The sequence below is a fragment of the Dermacentor silvarum genome, chromosome 9 (assembly GCF_013339745.2).
Source record: "Dermacentor silvarum isolate Dsil-2018 chromosome 9, BIME_Dsil_1.4, whole genome shotgun sequence".
In the NCBI taxonomy this organism is placed as follows: domain Eukaryota; kingdom Metazoa; phylum Arthropoda; class Arachnida; order Ixodida; family Ixodidae; genus Dermacentor; species Dermacentor silvarum.
This window is the reverse complement of record NC_051162.1, coordinates 6,834,658-6,853,457: the sequence shown is the minus strand read 5'-3', so window position 1 is coordinate 6,853,457 and position 18,800 is coordinate 6,834,658.

Here is an 18,800-nt window from a genome sequence, read left to right as displayed (position 1 = left end):
CGCGCGCTATCTCCCACGCGCAAGCAAGGAAACGGAAAGCCAGCGCCGGAGGGAGCAGGGGGGGGGGGGGCACTTCTTCTTCTTTCTGGGGTTTTACGTGCCAAAACCAGTTCTGATTATGAGGCACGCCGTAGTGGAGGGCTCCGGATTAATTTTGACCACCTGGGGTTCTTTAACGTGCACTACAACGCAAGCACACGGGCATTTTTGCATTTCGCCTCCATCGAAATGCGGCCGCCGGGGCCGGGATTCGATCCCGCGATCTCGTGCTCAGCAGCGCAACGCCTTAGCTGACTAAGCCACCCCGGCGGGTGGGGGGGCCCTTCTCTGCCAACAACTGCGCTCGTCGCTCGTCCGCACAGTCTCTTATCTCTCCCACGCGCAAGCAAGGAAGCGGGAAGCCAGCGCCGGAGGGAGCGCGGGGGGGGGGGGGGGGGCACTTCTACGCTGCCAACAACCGCGCTCGTCGCTCGTCCGCACCGTCTCTTATCTCCACACGGCTCTGACCTTTCTGCGCCGTGCATTCGCCGCTGAGTTTCCGTTGAAGCGATAGACCGCACGTACCTTCGCCCGCTGCTGCGGCGTATATATGCGCCTGCTGCCAGCGTTTTGACAGCCGTTGTCTGCAGTTATTCAGTGTGATCTATTCATGTTTGTTTGTGCGCGCTCACACCACAGTTAGTAGTAGTCGGGCCTCATTTTCCAAAGCACGCTACACATGCAATGCTGCCCGGATCGGCAGTGCAGCGTTACAGGTGTGTCCCTTCACACGCGCTGCCCACGGGCAGCGCTTCTCATCAACACCACCGTTTCACACGCGCCTTCTCGTGGTCATCGAGTCTCTCTTCATGTTGGTCTACTTACGCCGCCGCACACCTGCTTACTTAATCAGCTCATGTTTACTACAATTCATATTGCTACCAAAGCCGCTCACCTTACTTCGTATGACATTGCTGTGTTGCTATCGCATTCATTGCTTCGCCCTTAGGGCGAAACTGTGACATTTCTCTTTCTTAACCTCCATGTTTCTCCTCCATCTGTTGGCACCGGTAGAATATGTTGATTGTACGCTTTTGTTTTGAATGACTGGGGTAAGCTCCCAGTCAGGATTAAATGATGCCTGCCGCATGAAATTCAACCAATTTTTTTTCTGTAAGTTTTATTGTTCTCTAAGTGAGTAATTAACCTAGATAAAGGTACTCCTTTACAGACTCTAGAGGTTTACTGGATATCATGAATTCTTGTTTCCTTGCAAGGCTGCTGAACATTACCTTTGTCTTCTGCATATTGTAAAGGTTTTATTAGAGATCGGAGCAGCGCAGCGTCGACAGTCAAACTAGGCACACCTTTCAAGCACGAGCGCTGTTGCGAGCAAAAAAGTGCTGGACCCACTAGCGTCTGGGCCCACTAGAGCCGGACCCACTAGCGTCTCTCTTCGCTACAATTACCCCGGGGGTGATAAGGGAGCCGTCTGGCGACCTAACAGCTGGTCAGGATGACAGGGTCGTAGTATGGCTTGAGGCGGTCGACGTGGACAATGTATCGTCCACGACGGCGCTGGTCCGAAGACGGTTCAACTGGTTCGATGACAAAATTCACGGGAGATGCGCGTTCGACGATGCGGTAAGGCCCTTCATATTCGGGAGTAGTTTCGATGAGAGGCCAGGGGTGGTGAACGGGACAGAGAGCCACACAAGCGCGCCAGGAAGCAAGGTGACCGCGGAAGTGGAGTCGCCGCGAGTGCTCTTCTGGCGCTCTTGGTCATTGGAAGTAAACGCACGTGCGAGGTCACGGCATTCTTCGGCATGCCTTGCTGTGGCAGAAATAGGCGAGCCCTCGGATGCATCCGGCCGGTAAGGTAAAATTGTGTCGATGGCGTGCGACGGGTGCCGACCGTATAGTAAGAAAAAGGGCGAAAATCCAGTGGTGCTCTGAAAAGTGGTGTTGTGCGCGTAGGTGACGAAGGGCAGAATGGCGTCCCAGTTCGTCTGGTCGGAGGCAACGTACATGGAAAGCATGTGGCCGAGCGTGCGATTGAAGCGTTCTGTGAGGCCATTGGTCTGGGGGTGGTACGCCGTAGATGTGCGATGAATAACGTGGCACTCTTTAAGAATGGCTTCAACCACTTCCGACAGGAAGACACGTCGGCGATCACTGAGCAATTCCTCGGGTGGACCATGCCGCAGGATGAATCGGCGAAGCAGGAATGTGGCAACATCGCGCGCTGTAGCTGCTGGGAGAGCGGCGGTTTCGGCGCATCGTGTGAGGTGATCTACTGCCACAATGGGCCAGCAGTGACCAGCCGACGTTAAGGGAAGTGGCCCATACAAATCAATTCCAACGCGCCCGAACGGCCGGGTAGGGCAGGGTAGAGGCTGCAGACCAGCCGGCGAGAGCTGGGGTGAAGATTTCCGGCGCTGGCAGTCGTAGCAGGAGCGAACGAACCGTTGAACGTACTTGTACATTCCTCGCCAGTAGTAGCGCTGTCGAAGGCGCTGGTAGGTTTTGAAAACTCCCGAGTATGCGCACTGTGGATCGGCGTAAAAGGATGCGCAGATTTCGGAGCGCAGACTGTGAGGAACTACTAACAACCACTGGCGGCCGTCTGCGGCATAACTGCGTCGGTGAAGCAGGTTGTCGCGAACCGCGAAATGGCGAGCCTGACGACGCAACGTACGAGTGGTTGACTGTGGTGATGGGTCAGCAAGCAAGTCTATAATCGAAGCAATCCACGGGTCCTTGCGCTGCTCGGACGCAATAGTCTCAAGGTTGATTGAAGAAACAGCGAGCTCAGATAGTGAGCAGCAGGTATTGTCGTCAGGCAAGGGAGAGCGTGATGGGGCGTCGGCGTCAGAATGTTGGCGTTCGTTGCGGTACAGCACGCGGATATCGTAGTCCTGCAGGTGAAGTGCCCAGCGGGCAAGACGACCTGAAGGATCCTTCAACGATGACAGCCAACATAGTGCGTGGTGGTCTGTGACGACATCAATGGGCGGCCATGCAAATAAGGCTGGAACTTAGTAAGAGCCCAGATGATCGCCAGACATTCTTTTTCCGTGACAGTGTAATTGGTCTCGACTTTCGTAAGGGTGGGACTGGCATAGGCCACGGCATATTCAGGAAAGCCAGGTTTGCGCTGCGCAAGGACAGCGCCGAGGCCAACACCGCTGGCATCTGTGTGTACCTCTGTAGGGTCCGTCGGGTCGTAGTGGCGCAAAATTGGGGGAGTCGTCAGCAAACGACGGAGATTTGCGAACACTTCCTCGCACTCTGACGACCACGAGTGAAGGGATGCGTTGCTTCCAAGGAGCTTCGTCAAAGGTGATATGATGGCGGCGAAATTGCGAATGAAGCGTCGGAAGTAGGAACACAAACCTACGAAACTTCGCATTTCTTTGATGGACGTAGAATTAGGGAATTCGGTGACGGCACGAAGCTTGGCTGGATCGGGGAGAATTACATCCTTGGAAACGACGTAACCCAGTATCGTCAGCTGCCGCGCTGCAAATCGGCACTTTTTTAAATTTAGTTGTAGGCCGGCGTTTCGCAAACACGTCAAGACACGCCGGAGGCGTTGAAGGTGCGTGGAGAAGTCCGGAGCAAAAACAACGACGTCATCAAGGTAGCACAAGCACGTGTGCCATTTCAAGCCGCGCAGAACGGTATTCATGAATCATGCACTTAAAAGTTGCCGGCGCATTGCAAAGTCCAAAGGCATGACGTTCAATTCGTATAAGCCGTCGGGCGTGACAAAGGCTGTCTTCGGTCGATCGTGCGATCGTCTCTCTTCGCTACGATACTAATTTTTAACTCTACTCTTACACTTTCTTGGTTAAGGTCGTCAATCGTTTGTTGCAATTGATGCCCAGTATTGCTGAACAGGACAGTGTCACCAGGAAATCGAAGGTTGTTGAGATATTTGTCGTTCATCCTCATTCCTAAGCCTTCCCAGCTTCAACACTTAGAAGCATGCGGCGAATAGCATTGAAGAGATTTTTTCTGTTTGCCTGAGCCCCTTCTTGATAGGTAATTTTCTGCTTTTCTTATGGAGAAGCAAGTTAGCCATGTAATGTTTTGTTATTGTGAGAAGGCCATGTAATGCATAGGGCGGATAACCGATGGACCATTATAGTTACAGAATGAGTGTCAAGAGAAGGGGAGCGCAGTGAGGAGGCAGGAACTTAGGTGGGGAGACGAAATTTGGACATTGCAGGTGCAAGTAGGCCCCAACTAGCGCAAGTCAGGTGTAATGGTATAACGTTGGGAGAGGTCTTCGTCCTGCAGTGGACATAAAAATAGGGCGATGGCCATGATGATAATGATGAGAGAGAAAGTCAGTGTGAGCTCTTAATAAAACCCTCCTGCGATACCAAAAAAGCCACTTTTAAAAGGATAGTAATCTTGGAACACCAGAAAAGTCGCATGAACGAAAGAAAGGTGGCGACGCTGCCTCAATGTTCCCGCACCAGCTCGCAGTGAAGTCATGGATCTGACAGCGTCTGCTCAGGCCTAGTTAAACTTTTATCGGCAAATATGACCTGCATTGTGTTCTAAGGAAGGAAAAGCCTGAACTTCATAAGTTTCAGGAACTTTTAATGGGCCACAATGGCGCAAATACAAAAAAACTACTTTGAATCCTGTGACGTCACTCTGAAGTACTGGCGAGTACTGGCGATTAACGTTTCGTCGTAAAATTAAAAAAATGGCCCTTTTTCCTTCATTTTCCCTTCAAATAATCTGCCGATTGAAGAGAAAGAAACCAAAAGTGAAAGAATACTTTATTATTATCAACTTATTTAGTGTTTGGCTTCAGTGTTCGTTTAAGTTTTACTCCTTTAATTATCTATTATGTTCTGGTGAACTGAAGCTTCATATCATGTTTACCGGAATGACAGATATTCCTTAGATAAACGACATGGCAACATTTTTTACCTGTGCTTGTTAAGCACACCTCGTTTAACTTAATTTCATTCAGAATGCATTTTTTCTTTTCAACTTATTAATTTTTTTACCGGTGTAACGATGAACCGTGACTACATTTCGCAGATGGTTGCTGAGAAATAATCTAATATCGCCAATACGATGCCACCTTTTGTACTATTAAGATCATGTCATCATCATTATCATCATCATCATCAGCCTATATTTTATGTCCACTGCAGGACGGAGGCCTCTCCCTGCGATCTGCAATTACCCCTGTCTTGCGCTAGCGTATTCCAACTTGCGCCTGCAAATTTCCTAACTTCATCACCCCATCTGGTTTTCTGAAGACCTCGACTGCGCTTCCCTTCTCTTGGTATCCATTCTGTAACCTTAATGGTTCACCGGTTATCCCTCCTACGCATTACATGGCCTGCCCAGCTCCATTTCTTTCACTTAATGTCAACTAGAATATCGGCTATCCCCGTTTGTTCTCTGATCCACACCGCTCTCTTCCTGTCTCTTAACGTTAGACCTCAGATTTTTCGTTCCATCGCTCTTTGTGCGGTCCTTAACTTGTTCTCGAGCTTTTTTGTTAACCTCCAAGTTTCTGCCCCATATGTTAGCACCGGTAGAATGCAAGGATTGTACACTTTTATTTTCAACGACAGTAGTAAGCTCCCAGTCAGGATTTGGCAATGCCTGCCATATGCACTCCAACCCAATTTTATTCTTCTGTAAATTTCTTTCTCGTGATCAGGGTCCCCTGTGAGTAATTGACCTAGATAAACGTGCTCCTTTACAGACTCTAGAGGCTGACTGGCGATCCTGAATTCTTGTTCCCTTGCCAGGCTATTGAACATTATCTTTGTTTTCGGCATTCTGCATAAGATCATGTACTAACGACCAAAAACGTTTACGGGTCACGGGATCTCAGAAAACGCTAAATATCTGAGCCGCCTTTAAAGGTAGCCAGTAAAACCGTACATCAGAATGTACTTCGCATATTCCAGTAGAGGCTGGAAATAGGAATACCAGACTGCGTTTTGAGGCTCTGGATATATTCAGCTTTTTGTCAGATCCCTTGGTTCGTAACATTTTTTTTGATAGTATGTTTTCAAAGCAAGACGGCAAACGCAACTATTGGATGCTTTTTCCGATACGTGAACTTTCACAAGCACCTTTGTTCAGCATTTTATACGTTGGAGCTCGACCCTTAGTAGACAGACTTGCAAGATGAAATTATTGCACAGATCATAAATATAATGTTATAACCTGCCAATAGACAAAATGGATTACCTTTAAGATAGCGTGAGAGGTTCCCGCGGCCTTAAGGCAAACCCCGCCCTTGGGCTATTCTTGTAGCTCAATAGTTTCGAACTGCTCTAGCCTGAAAAGGTGGTCCTCGATACGTCGTGATACTGTCACGTGGTTCACAGGTTTTCACAGGTTGCTTCTGCGGTTCCCGCAGTTTATTCTGTGGTGGTCCCACCTTCGGGTGGTCGTACGTTCGTGCCCAGCACCTCCACCACTTGTAAAGGCGTTTATTGCACGCAAGCGTTAGGGGTGACCGTCCGATCAGTTCAGGGAACCGCGAGCGCGAGCGGCGTAGTCCGAGCGATGCGCTGGAGAGACTGCCCCACTAGACGGCGCTGGTAAGGATGCCCCACTGCATCGTCCCTCTTCTTCACTACAAGGCTTACATTCAAGCGAATGCCTCTTATTCCGTAGCAAAATTTACCGCATACTAAGAAAATAGTGCGGTCTCCATTGTAGCAGTGATAAGCGTCCTTCGTTAGAAATCTGGATGTGTTCGCTCCTCAGCATTCGTGGTGGACAGAATGAGGTGCCGCAGAGTCACGAAAAGTGGTAAAAATTTTGACTTTGGCTCTTTCCCCCATTATCATGGACGGTGGTGGGGGTCGAACTTTCACCACCGACACAAAGGCGCCGATGCAAAGGGCAAGTGGTTCCACGCATCCGAGTTGCGCGGCAAGTTCGTCGCGGAACGGAATATAATAGGGCGCCGACAAAACGCCTATTCACCGACGAATCCGCTGACCGTGTCCCTGAGAGGCATGCCGAAGAACGACGCCAACGCGGCCAACGTCCACGAGTCATAACAGAGTGACGGGCGTTCGTGCCGACGACGTAGAGAAAGCGAATGTACTTAAAGCTGATTCACACTAGGCCGGCACGGCACCAATTTTGGTCTGGCGACTGTTGGCGACAGCGTTTTCCTTCCTTTAAATCATTGGCCACAGCGTTCTCCGTCCTGTAAACTGCTGGCGTCAACAGTCGGCAGACCAAAATCGTTCTCGTGTCGGCTTAGTGTGAATCAGCCTGTACGGTTAGCAGATAAGTTTTCGGTCGTTTTTGAGCCGGTCAATCGGCCGGTCTTCCTTCGACCAGACGATGAGAAAAAAAAAGATCGTACCGACAACACGATTGCCACAGCGATTGCGCTTGTATACTTATTTTGTTCTCCCTCAAATTGAGTCGAAACGGGCCCACGATTGTTAGCCATTCATATCGAAATTGAGCTCGTGTAGATCTTGTTCAGCGGATGTTACGCACAGCCCACGAGTTTGCGCTTATAGAATACCGGCGGGCCTGAATTAAAGGATGGGCAATTAAGACGACGGAAAGGGATTTGGTAGAACAGTTCGGCTCATAGTGATTTGCAATGAACCACTCTTCTCACTGCGCCTACGCAAGAGGCGGGAAATGGAGACATAGCGGGGAGCCATCATAGCCACGTCACCGTTCTAGATGGAAGGCAGCCGATCGCACTCGCCGTTGCTTTCATAAACCAAATGCGACTAGGGGCCCTATAACGTAAAACTATTCCAATCTGTTTTTCTTCCAATCTCCTGACGTCACGTTTACGTAACCACCGACGCAAGCATCGGGCGGGGACCCGCAACGTTGTCTGAACAGCCCAATCAAACGCTCTCCTCGTTTATAGGAGGTCACCTTTGTTCGCTTTCTAAACGAATAACGTTGCCTACACTGAGCAGTATTTCTTATCTAATTAGCTAACAAGAGGCGAGGAGCACGCTAAAGTGGAGAGGATTTCGATGGGGTAGAGCCAGCGCAATGGAATAGATAACCGGAAAAGAGGGTGGTGCCGGCGTCTCCAATTGGTCCGCTTCCGCTTGTTTAGCTTGCGGTGACTGGCTGAAAATTGCAGCGGCGTGCAACGGAAAGTTAAGAATGCCGCTAAAACAGATCCTCAGCAAGGAAGAGTTGGCAAAGCGATGTCGTATGCGTGCCGAAAGGGCTTGATAACGTTTTACTGCCACGCAGAAAGGTTTATCATGCGCAAATAAATCCATGCTCACGGGCAGATGCGAGTAGCAAGTGCCTGAGCGATCATCGGGCAGCCATCTTCTATTCCTTTCGGAACGGGCGAGTGTCTGGCTATACAGAAAAAAATTCAGTTTTGTTCGTCACTTTCGCGCGCTCAGTTATCGCTCTTTCGTGACGTTGCGTGACAGACAGGCGAAGCGCGCGCAGCCCGAAAATTTTTAACCACTAGCAGAGCACTAATGTGAAAGGCGTCGAATCAGGAATAGTTATTTATTTTTTTGCGCTGTTGAACCACACCTAATCAGTGTGCACAAATCATATCAGATGGGGAGCTAGCTCTGGCGGTTTTCGTGACGTCGCGTGACAGACAGGCGAATTTAGGGATGGCCCGATAATTGGCTGATTATCTGATTGCAGAATTGGAATAGAAAATTTTAAAATACCTTTACGTTATAGCGCTAGGTTCTGCGTAGGCGATAGCTCTGTAGGCATCGTTATGGCGGTGCATTTCATGTCCTTAGCCACTTGGGCTACCACTTGGGCTACCGCTGGACTAAATGAGCTACAAGTGAGGGCCGCTATATGATACTGATAAAAGCGATAAATATGCGAACCATACGTGTAGAATTGAGCGGCGAAGATTCTACGCAAGCCGCGTCGGCGCGTCGTTATGGCCAACGTATCGCAACAGTGCGACATCAAATTCGTGTGGCTGCTGGCAATTTCGCCCCTGCCGATTCGGCCATCGGGGGACCATCGACAGACGGTTTGCGTCGGCAGGGGCGCCTACGTTACGGAAACCGCCACAACGGCAGACCAAATTAGGCGCCGTGTTGGCGTACTGTGACCGTGCCTTTATAGCTCTTTGAGACGCACCTACTGCCGCGTGAGAAATTTGGGGCGTCTGAAGGTTTAGATGCTGTGGCGGAGCACTCAAGAAAGACAACCCTCCTCTCCATCTCTCATTATGGCGTCGCACTATGGCGTCTGCGGGAGAGGAGGATGGCAGCCCCACTAAGAAGCCTACATGCCGACGAATGCAGCAAAAATGAAACACAGAACCCTTTGGGGCAACAATAAATGTGTGGACAGGCAAAAAAATTTAAAAGGAGTAATGGTGCTGGCACTAACGTTCACAAATTCCATCGTGTGCTTAAGGACGAAGATCTTGGTGGGGCTGCAAGTTAACCAAAGGTCGGTGAGCTGATTAGCTTCGGAGTACCCGGTAAATCCACAAATGAAACAGTGCAAGGTGACATGGGCAAGGGTTTCTTTTCAGGTCAGAATAACGCAGAACAAGATTACTTTTGAAGGAGGACTCAGGAACATGTATGAAAATAAATGGGCGACTAAAGTGCACAAATATCTGTCCCTCAAGAGTGTTTTCTCGGAATGGAGGACAAGGTCAAGAATGTTGTGATATAACTACAGGGTAATTGAAAGTGTAAATAGACGACCAGGAGACATCAAAGAGAAAGTGAGAGAAACAGAGGCGGTAAATTGTTGCAAAGGATAAAAAAAGAGACAATGGATACGGCAACCAAATACAAACAAATACGGCAAGAAAAAAAACGGGAAGGCACAAGTCACTAAATATTTTCCTCCACAATAACAAAGAAGGGCAGTACATTCCTAATTTAGACCCAAACTGGCTGCGTCGGGCCAAACATATAATGGAACGAATATTCGCAAGAGAATAAGGTATGTGTCTACTGCAGCAAAATTCCGAAAAAGCGTCAGCCCACCGTAAAGTAATGCGAACGTTTTCACGCCGCGAGATCGATAGTGAACGTCCTCCCTGCCGAAATGCAATGATTCAAAGTGGGTGGAAGCAATAACTATTCAACAGAGGAGATACCTAATGAAGTTTTAGTGTTGGTGTAAAAAAAAACAAAAGACAGAGGAGATTAACATAAACGGACTCGTCCTGACATAGGCAACAGTACAGTACTAAGGTAGATATTTTATTGAAGAGAGAAATATCAAAGCAAGAGGCAAAATGCTAGGCTGCTATGTATGTACATACTTCCTGATTTGCTCAAGCAGGCCAGGTGGCTATTTCTCGCCGCCCTTTCTTGAATGGGATGCCAAAAGAAATCATCATTACAGCACACGTATGACGAATCGGCTTATATATACTGGAACCTTTAATACACCTACGTATGTGCTCCTTCATGGCTCCATTCTCTGATGATTTACAATATGAAACAAGAAACGCTACCTAAATGACCTCACGGAAACAAATGTAGACTTTCACGCACACAGTTCCTTTAATTGGGCTAATAGCGGCCTAGGAGCTCTCGGGAATTCGCTTGCCTAGTGCATCATTGCCGATGTTCTCGGTTGAATTTTTACGTTCTCGTTTTTTTTAACAGGAGGAACAGGACCAGGCACGGGTAAGTAACCCAAACTTTATACGCAGGACACCTCGAAAACCACGGACCACAGTGCTACATTCCTTTCGGTTAGTGATGCCCGTGCAATGGGCGAGCGTTTGCCTCTTTAACTGAATATTGGGGCATTGAAAAAAAATGTGACCATGTTCGAAACGTAGAAAAAGCCTTACAGGGATAAAATAATCCTAGCGACACAGCAACCCTGAAGATAGCCCGCACAACTGTAATAATGGCAACGTATTCGCACAGCTCGATGGGACGACTATGTCGCCGTGCAACAAAATCTGAGAAGAGCTACAATTTTCGTTGCTTTTAATCACCATTGCCACAAGCATCAAGGGATTCTAAGGGAATCGTTCCTTCCAGGTAAGTTCTGATAGCTGCATCCGCGACCCTAACTAATTATCGGTGAGATTTCATGAAGTTCTTAATTCTTAAACGTCGGTCTTCTGATGTGCGCTTTGATGACGCATCTGCTGGCTTCAGGCCCATGTCACTCACAAGCGTCTGTTGGAAATCATTAGAAAAGATTTCCTCAAGGTGCAGTAAACAAACATTCTGAGCAGGTATATCTTCCATGACACAACCACTAGAATGCAGCTATTACGTTTTTTATTCTTTTGACCTCAGTGAGAAAGTTTAGTGCAAATGATTTGAGTTAAGAAAAAACATTTCTGACACTTTCCGCATAATATCTCGCTGAAAATATAGCTTTTCTTGGAATGTATTTAACATAGCAGGTGTAGTGGGTGACTACCTCTTAGAGCGAACTCAATATGTTTTATTAAATGAACTTAAATTGTATAGCGTCACTGTATCGTTGGGCGCTACGCAGGGTTATATTTAGAGCGCCAATTATTCTTAATATCAATAAAATTGTAGAAGGTATGCAAGAGATTTTTCAATTGTACGTAGATGACGGTGTTAGTTACAAGAATGCTAAGGATGTGTCCAATATATCTTTACAACATGACTTGGACCGTATACAATGTTGCGATGTTAAGTCGAAAATACACCCGAGTCCAGATAAAAATCGGCTTCTTTCGTTTACTCACAGGCGCGCTCCTGTAAAGTGCATCTACTTTGTAGAACATACAGGGTGTTTCAGCAAACACTTTCAAGAACTTGTAAATGTTGCCTGTGGCAGATAGCACAATTCTAGTTCATGACCTGGCCTATTAGAAGAGGCGGACATTACTTACACAAAAAAATTAAAATGCAGAATCGATCATTAAAAATATTGCTAATTAAGTTTTTAACTAATTGCCTTATGGCTCATGCAATTTACAAGTTCTACCCGTGGAGTTCGCAAGGCGGATACACTTGGAACGAAATCTCAGGATGACACCAGTTTCAAGATATCAATTCCCGAACTTTGCGGAGAAATACATTGGTGTTGCAGTTACTTTCTTAACAAAACGACGTTTTATGCCTTGAAGCACAAAAGTAACTGGCACGCTAATGCATTTATCCCCAACGTTCGAGAATTAACATGGACTATACTAGTTGTGTCACGGGAGATAGACCTGCTCAAAATGTTTGTTTACCGCACTTTGAGAGAATGTGTTCTAATGATTTCCAACAGACGCTTTTGAGTGATATGGGCCTGCAGCTAGCAGATGCGTCATCAAAGCGCACATCAGAAAAAAGAACTGCTGCCATCCTGAGAATTCGTTGAAACACCTGGCATATGTTTCTCTATAGAAAGTAGACGATTAGAAATATGTCGGCGTATACCTGTCTCATAGTTTACCATAGTTGAGAATTTTGAGAATATAAATTCGAAGACTCTGGGTCCCCCAGTTTTTAAAAGCAATTCCCAGAACACGCCAACAACGAAAACAAAAACTATTGTATCTCACCAATATATGAATGACCCATTCTTAAGTACGCTTGTGCGCTGTAGGATACGCGCTTCGCATTCCTCTTTAGAATGCGTTTACAATAGTGCCACGCAGCATTATTACAACTGTAATGACGAAGTTAGCACAAGCGTCGCTGTGGTCGCATGGCTCCTGAAGTGAGGAAGAGAAAGACCAAAGGATCAGTGTCGCTGGTTTTGCCTCGCGCTGGCGTGGGGCTGGAACTGCTCGGGTGCTTTTTGCGCTGGACCTAACGGGATTAAACGCCAATAAACCCCATATCATTTGGTGGAGATGCTGGGTATCCTAACGACTCGCCCTGGAACTCCGGAGCCGCACTCTGCCCTCCGCTACCCCCACGACCATGCCAAACGACGCCGGTGAGCGACCCACTACGTCAACTGTGCCAGTCACCTGCGGTGCCGTTCGTGAACGAGACCCAGCTGTGTTCAGTGGCAGCGCTCATACCGACGTAGACGACTGGCTTTCGTCGTACGAACGGGTGAGCAACCACAACAAATGGCACGATCGGACAAAGCTCACCAAGGTTATTTTTTATCTTGCGGGTGTCGCCCACCTCTGGTTCCGCAACCGTGAAGCAACCATTGCGACATGGAATGACTTCAAGACTGCATTCGCGGAGGTATTTGGCCGTCCTGCGGTGCGAAAGCTTCGCGCCGAACAGCGCCTTCGCCACCGAGCGCAACAGACGGGCGAGACTTTCACTAGTTATATCGAGGACGTCATAGATCTCTGCAACCGCGTCAGCCGAACGATGACTGAGGAAGATAAGATTAAAGAAATCCTCAAGGACATTGATGACGACGGTTTTCAGATGCACATGTCCAAGAATGCTACCACCATTGCAGCCGTAGTCACATATTGCCAAAGCTTCGACGAATTACGCCGGCAACGAGCGCTCGCCCGCCAAACTGTTCAAGTGGCCTGCCTTTCCAGTTTGGTGACTGCGCACGGACAGGCTGATGACGGGTCTCTGCTGCCTCAGATCAAAGCCTTCATTCGTGAAGAGGTGGCCCGCCAGCTCTCGCTGCTCCCTCTCACCCAGGAGCCTGTCCCACCTTTGTCCTCGGCCGTGCAGCAGGCCATCCGCGAGCACGTTGCAGAGGCCCTTCCACCAGTGCAACAGATTGCTGCACCAGCTCAGATTGCTGCACCTTTGACGTACGATGAAATCGTGTCGCGTCCTCGACCAACGACACTCCCCTACTCGGCTCCGCCACCGCGCCCAGCGCTTCTCCCTGTCCCTCAAATGCCCCCGCAGTACTTCCGGCCGCAAGATCCATGGCGCACGCGGGACAATCGGCCGATATGCTTCTCATGAGGTATCGCGGGACACGTGGCGCGCTTTTGTCGCCATCGCCTGCCGCGTCAGGACGTCGTCGTTGAGCCACAGGTACCTGCAGCCCACCAGCATGCTGATTCAAACCCATCGCCGAACTTCTGGACCGGTAGTCAGAACTTCAGCACCCGTCGTTCACCATCACCGCGTCGCCGTTCGATATCGCCAATGCGTCGTCGCCCACCTTCCAATGAGGGAAACTAAATGCTGCAGCTTCGGAGGCAAGAGCTGCACGCTTGTCGAAATGCCCAAGACCTCCGCTATCGCCGCAAAACATTATAAAAATACAGGTTGAAGGAGCCGCTACATTCGCACTCATCAACACGGGCGCTGCAGTTTCCGTCATACGTGAGACTCTTTGCCGTAAGATTAGGAAGGTCACCACATCACTTTCTGGCCTTGTAATTCGTACTGCCACCACGGAGCCCATCGAACCTTCAGCCGCAAGCACCGCTAGGATCGTTATTCAGGACGTAGTTTACACAATTGAATTCCTTGTTCTGCCTTCCTGCTCCCATGATGTCATCCTGGGATGGGACTTTCTGTCGCGCCCCCGTGCCGTCATTGACTGTGCCCGTGACGAAGTTGCTGTCTGTCGTTAACACCACTTTGCCTGCCGCCTGTCCCACTCCCTTAAAGATTATTGTAGCCGGCGATAGTGATCTGCCCCCAAGCACTTCAACACCAGTCGCTTTGTTGGGTCCATCGGCGCCCGACGCCTCGGTACTGTTCCCGCCTTCACCTGTTTTTCTTCACTGCAAATATCTACCACTTCCATTCGCCGTTCTTGACGTAGCCGCTGGTACAACAATTATGCTAGTGGACAATCCGTTCCAATACCCGCTGACTCTGCTTCGCGACGAGTGCCTCGGCTGTGTCGAACCTATTGACATGTCTGAGTGTTTGAACGTGCCAGGCTCCTCTCCTGGCCTTTCGCTCGACGCCATGCCACGATTTCCGAAAAGCTCCCGATTGGCTACCGAAGTCTTTGATTCGTGCGTTGACGCCAACCTTTCACTCGAGCACCACGACCAACTCCTGTCTCTCCTAGATACTTTCCGTTTTTCGTTTGACTGTACGGAACACGCCTTGGGTCGTACGAACAGTGTTTCCCACCACATCGACACCGGATCCCACTCTCCCCTCGGACAACGCCCCTATCGCGTTTCAGCGGCGGAGCGTCGTATAATCAACGACCAAGTGAATGACATGCTCGAGCGTGGCGTCGAGCAATCTGACTCTTGAGTTGGACATTTTCATGCTTTGTCGTTTCTTTATTAGGGATTTCGTTACACGGGAGAGCTTAAATACGGGCTGCCTTGGTGCCTTACCTCCCACTTCCATGGCTGCTTCTGAAATCAGCCTAGTTACAGTTTCATTCATTACCTCAATGTTGTCTACATCTTCCTCTTCCAAGCGGCCTATTTGTTTGTGAGCACCAGCCTGAATTGGTTTGCTTTGCCCTAACTTCGTCTGGGTCGGCTCGTTTCTTCTTGACTAATTTTACTCTTTCCCTCTTCAAATTGAGAGAAATCCTAGACCTCGCTAACCTATGGTCACTGCACTTTACCCTACCTAACACTTCTACATACTGCGCTATGCTGGATCGGTAGACAGTATGAAATCTGTTTCATTCCTTGTTTCTTCATTAGGACTTTTCCAGGTCTATTTCCGGTTGCTGCACTTCCTGAAGAAGGTATTCATCATTGGGAGCCTATTCCTTTCCATACAAGCAGGTGTATAGCGCTGCAGTGGAGTCGTCGGAGCCAGCGACCGTCGCCAACCTTACAATGGAAGCTGTCTGAACCCTTTCTTTGTGTTCGTTTGCTGCCCCACCAAAATGCCGCTGACCTAGTCGGTGTTGGATTGCGTCGGTGGCAGTGTTGACAGGTCTTGATGTGGTGAGCAACATGGGCCTTTAGGCGAGGCCAGTAATACTTCTGTATCCTCGAGCGCGGGGTGGAAAAACCGAAGTGGTCGGATCGTCATGGAGAGCGCACAGAACCTCTCACCGCAGTGATGACGGCACAACGAGAACTGCCTTCATGTCAACGGGCTGCTGCAACTCTGCGATGGGAGCTGTCTTCTGCGGGCTGGGACCTAATCCAGACTTGCTTATAACGTGGCCCAGAAAAAGCAGTTATTCGTACGCAACGCGTCATTTTTTCGGCTTCAAAGTGAGTCCGGTTTACTTGATTGACTTTAGTACTGTTTCAAGGCGTCTCAAGCGCTCGTCGAAACTTGTGGAAAAAAAGTAGGCAGCTTGCACAAGTGGTGCAAGGCTGGAGTATACAGCGGAGCTGGTGATCAACCTAGCTTCTTCCAGGTTTTACTAGCCTTGGCGTGTTTAGCAGCAGCGGCTTCGGCGCGATACTCCAGATTAGCACGCAATCGCCGCATTCGTTCTCGGCTAGCGGCACAACGAGCTTCCAGCTGAGCGGATTCGTCTTCGGGAGTATTGTACTTCTTCAGCCGTCCCATGTTAGATTTACTCAGTGCGAAGTCTACGAGAGTTGGGTGTGTGGCCGTCGCGGCGACATGATCTTTATGACCAGTGGGACGTCATGGCCAAGCTTCACAATCTTGTCATGACTAAGCAAAACAAAAATTGCGGCGCCAAAGAATGGCATGGCTGGGCGAAGCTGGGAAAGTGAATGCTAGGCGACCGCATTGACGGAGAGGGTCTGCTGGAACGCGGTGTTGGCATTGGAACGCGGTGTCGTTGTTGCAAGCTGTGGTATGCAACGCACAGTGACGCCCTCGCTGGCGCGGTGGCGGAGGAGCGTTGCCGGAGCTAGGAGAAGCGAGGCGCAGCTTCGACTGTGCGCCGTCGCTTGGTTAAGGCTTCCTCGGCTTTCTGTGCAGGATCATCTCGCCGCAGGCGATTGTATTCTTGTTTGGCCAAACGGCATGATTACCGGAAAGCGGCCTCTTCCTCGGCAGTGCGGTTCTTCCTCGGTCTCCCCATGGCTACTACTACCGCCCGCACACTAGCAACCCCGCCTTCATCTACTACGCGGAATGTTTATGGCTTTTTCTTTGCCCCGGAATTGAAAAAAAAATAAAATAAAAAGGGGCAAACCCGCACCACCAAAGAGGTATGGCAGGTATAAGACCAATAGGAAATAAATGAAAAGGGGTTACAGAAGCAACCCAAAAAGAAATTTAACGAAAGCCAATTAAAAGGAAAAAAAAAAGGTCTCGGAGACAAAGCAGGCGATTGTGAAAGGCGAAGTGCCGGCGCTCAGTGCTTACATGGTAAAAAGGCAGAACGCAGAAAACAAAACAAGCTACTGGAGAGAGAAAGAGAAAAAAAATTCCCCGGCAGTGATCCACGGAAACCGCCCGACCCCATTTATTAAGACGCATGAAATGCCACGCGTGGGGCAGCGCCTTGCTGATGCCAGGAACCGCAGAAGGCGGCCAGTGGATGGTGGGCAGCTCTGCGGCAGACGGGTGGCTGCAGGACTAAATAGAAAAAGAAGAGAAAAACAGGAGAAAAGGGAAAGACCAAGAGAGAAACGCAAGAAATATTACAAACAGGAAAAGAAAACACAGGGAGAGGGTAGAAAGGGGGGAGCAGTAAACGATGACGATGACGCATGCAGCTGGAGGCATCGGCCACGGGGTTCCCCCCGCCATAGTTGGCATAAACAGTGGCGATGGCCAGAAACAACCATGCAAAAGTAATATGTGAAAATATGAAGATGACAGTGAAAAAAAATTAAAAGGCGTCAGGCAAGACAACTGGGGCGGGAGGTGAGGTGGGGACTGACCGCGCTATAAGAATGGAAACGCGAATAAGCAATGCGCGGGTTTTCCGCGAGCGCAGTAAAAGTGGGTAAGTAGGTGGGGTGATGGAAGCAACCCGAACCGCACGACGCAATTCAGCAACAATCTGTGCGGTGTTAGGACAAGCCAGCAAGTAGTGGGAGATGTCCTCACACTGCGTCCCACACGCGCACAGATTGTTGGCGTGCAGATGGAAACGGAATAAGTAGGGCACAAAATGCCCGTGACCCGTGAGGAGATGCACCAGCGAGAGGTGAGGAGGACACCACTCAGGAATATCGTGAACGCTGGGGAGCCATTGATACAGAGATGTGCCGGCACCCTCGCGTTGCCAGACGCCATGCCACACATTCCGGGACAAGCGATGGAAACGGGCCCGGACCGAACGTACTGACAGACGAACTTCTCGCAAAAGACCCGTGGTGGCCGCTGAAGAAGCGGCGGAATCCGCGAGCTCGTTTCCGAGGACGCCGCGGTGACCCGGGACGTGGTACAAGTAGACATGGCGCCCGGCAACGCTCTGCGACGTTAACGCGCGCTTGCAGTAGACAACACGAGCGTCAACGTCACGGATGTTTGAGAGGGCAAGGAGTAAAGAAAGGCAATCTGTGTATATGTGCACCGGCGTGGATGTTTGCAGCGTGGTGAGGTAATGAAGCGCCTCAGTGAAGGCGACTACCTCCGCGCTGTAGGCGCCTGACGCGTTTATAACCTTGAATTTACGGACCGCGCATAAACGACCACGTGGGTTAAAAGCCACGAATGCGGCGCCCGCATAGACGCTCGTATATGAACCGTCCGTGAACACGTGGTACGCAGGTGTGGCGCACACACGTGAGGTCCGTTGGGGCGTTAATCGGTAGAACCGGAATCGGCACAGCTCCCGCGGATGGCGCGACCACGGGTCGAACGGGCGTTCCAAGTTGCGGGGGTCGAACGACTCGTTGGCGAAATGAGTCACCTGGCGCAACACGAATAATGAGAATTCGGCATTGAGGCGATCCAGCTCAAACGGGAGTGGTGGCCAGGATCTGCAATGCCGACGTACGAGTTGTGTGGAAGGCGCCGTCAACGCCACCAGAAGCGAGCGCTGAACCGACTGCACACGGGCGGTGAGGTGCGAGGTTGGGAAAGCGGGCCACCACACCGGCGATGCGT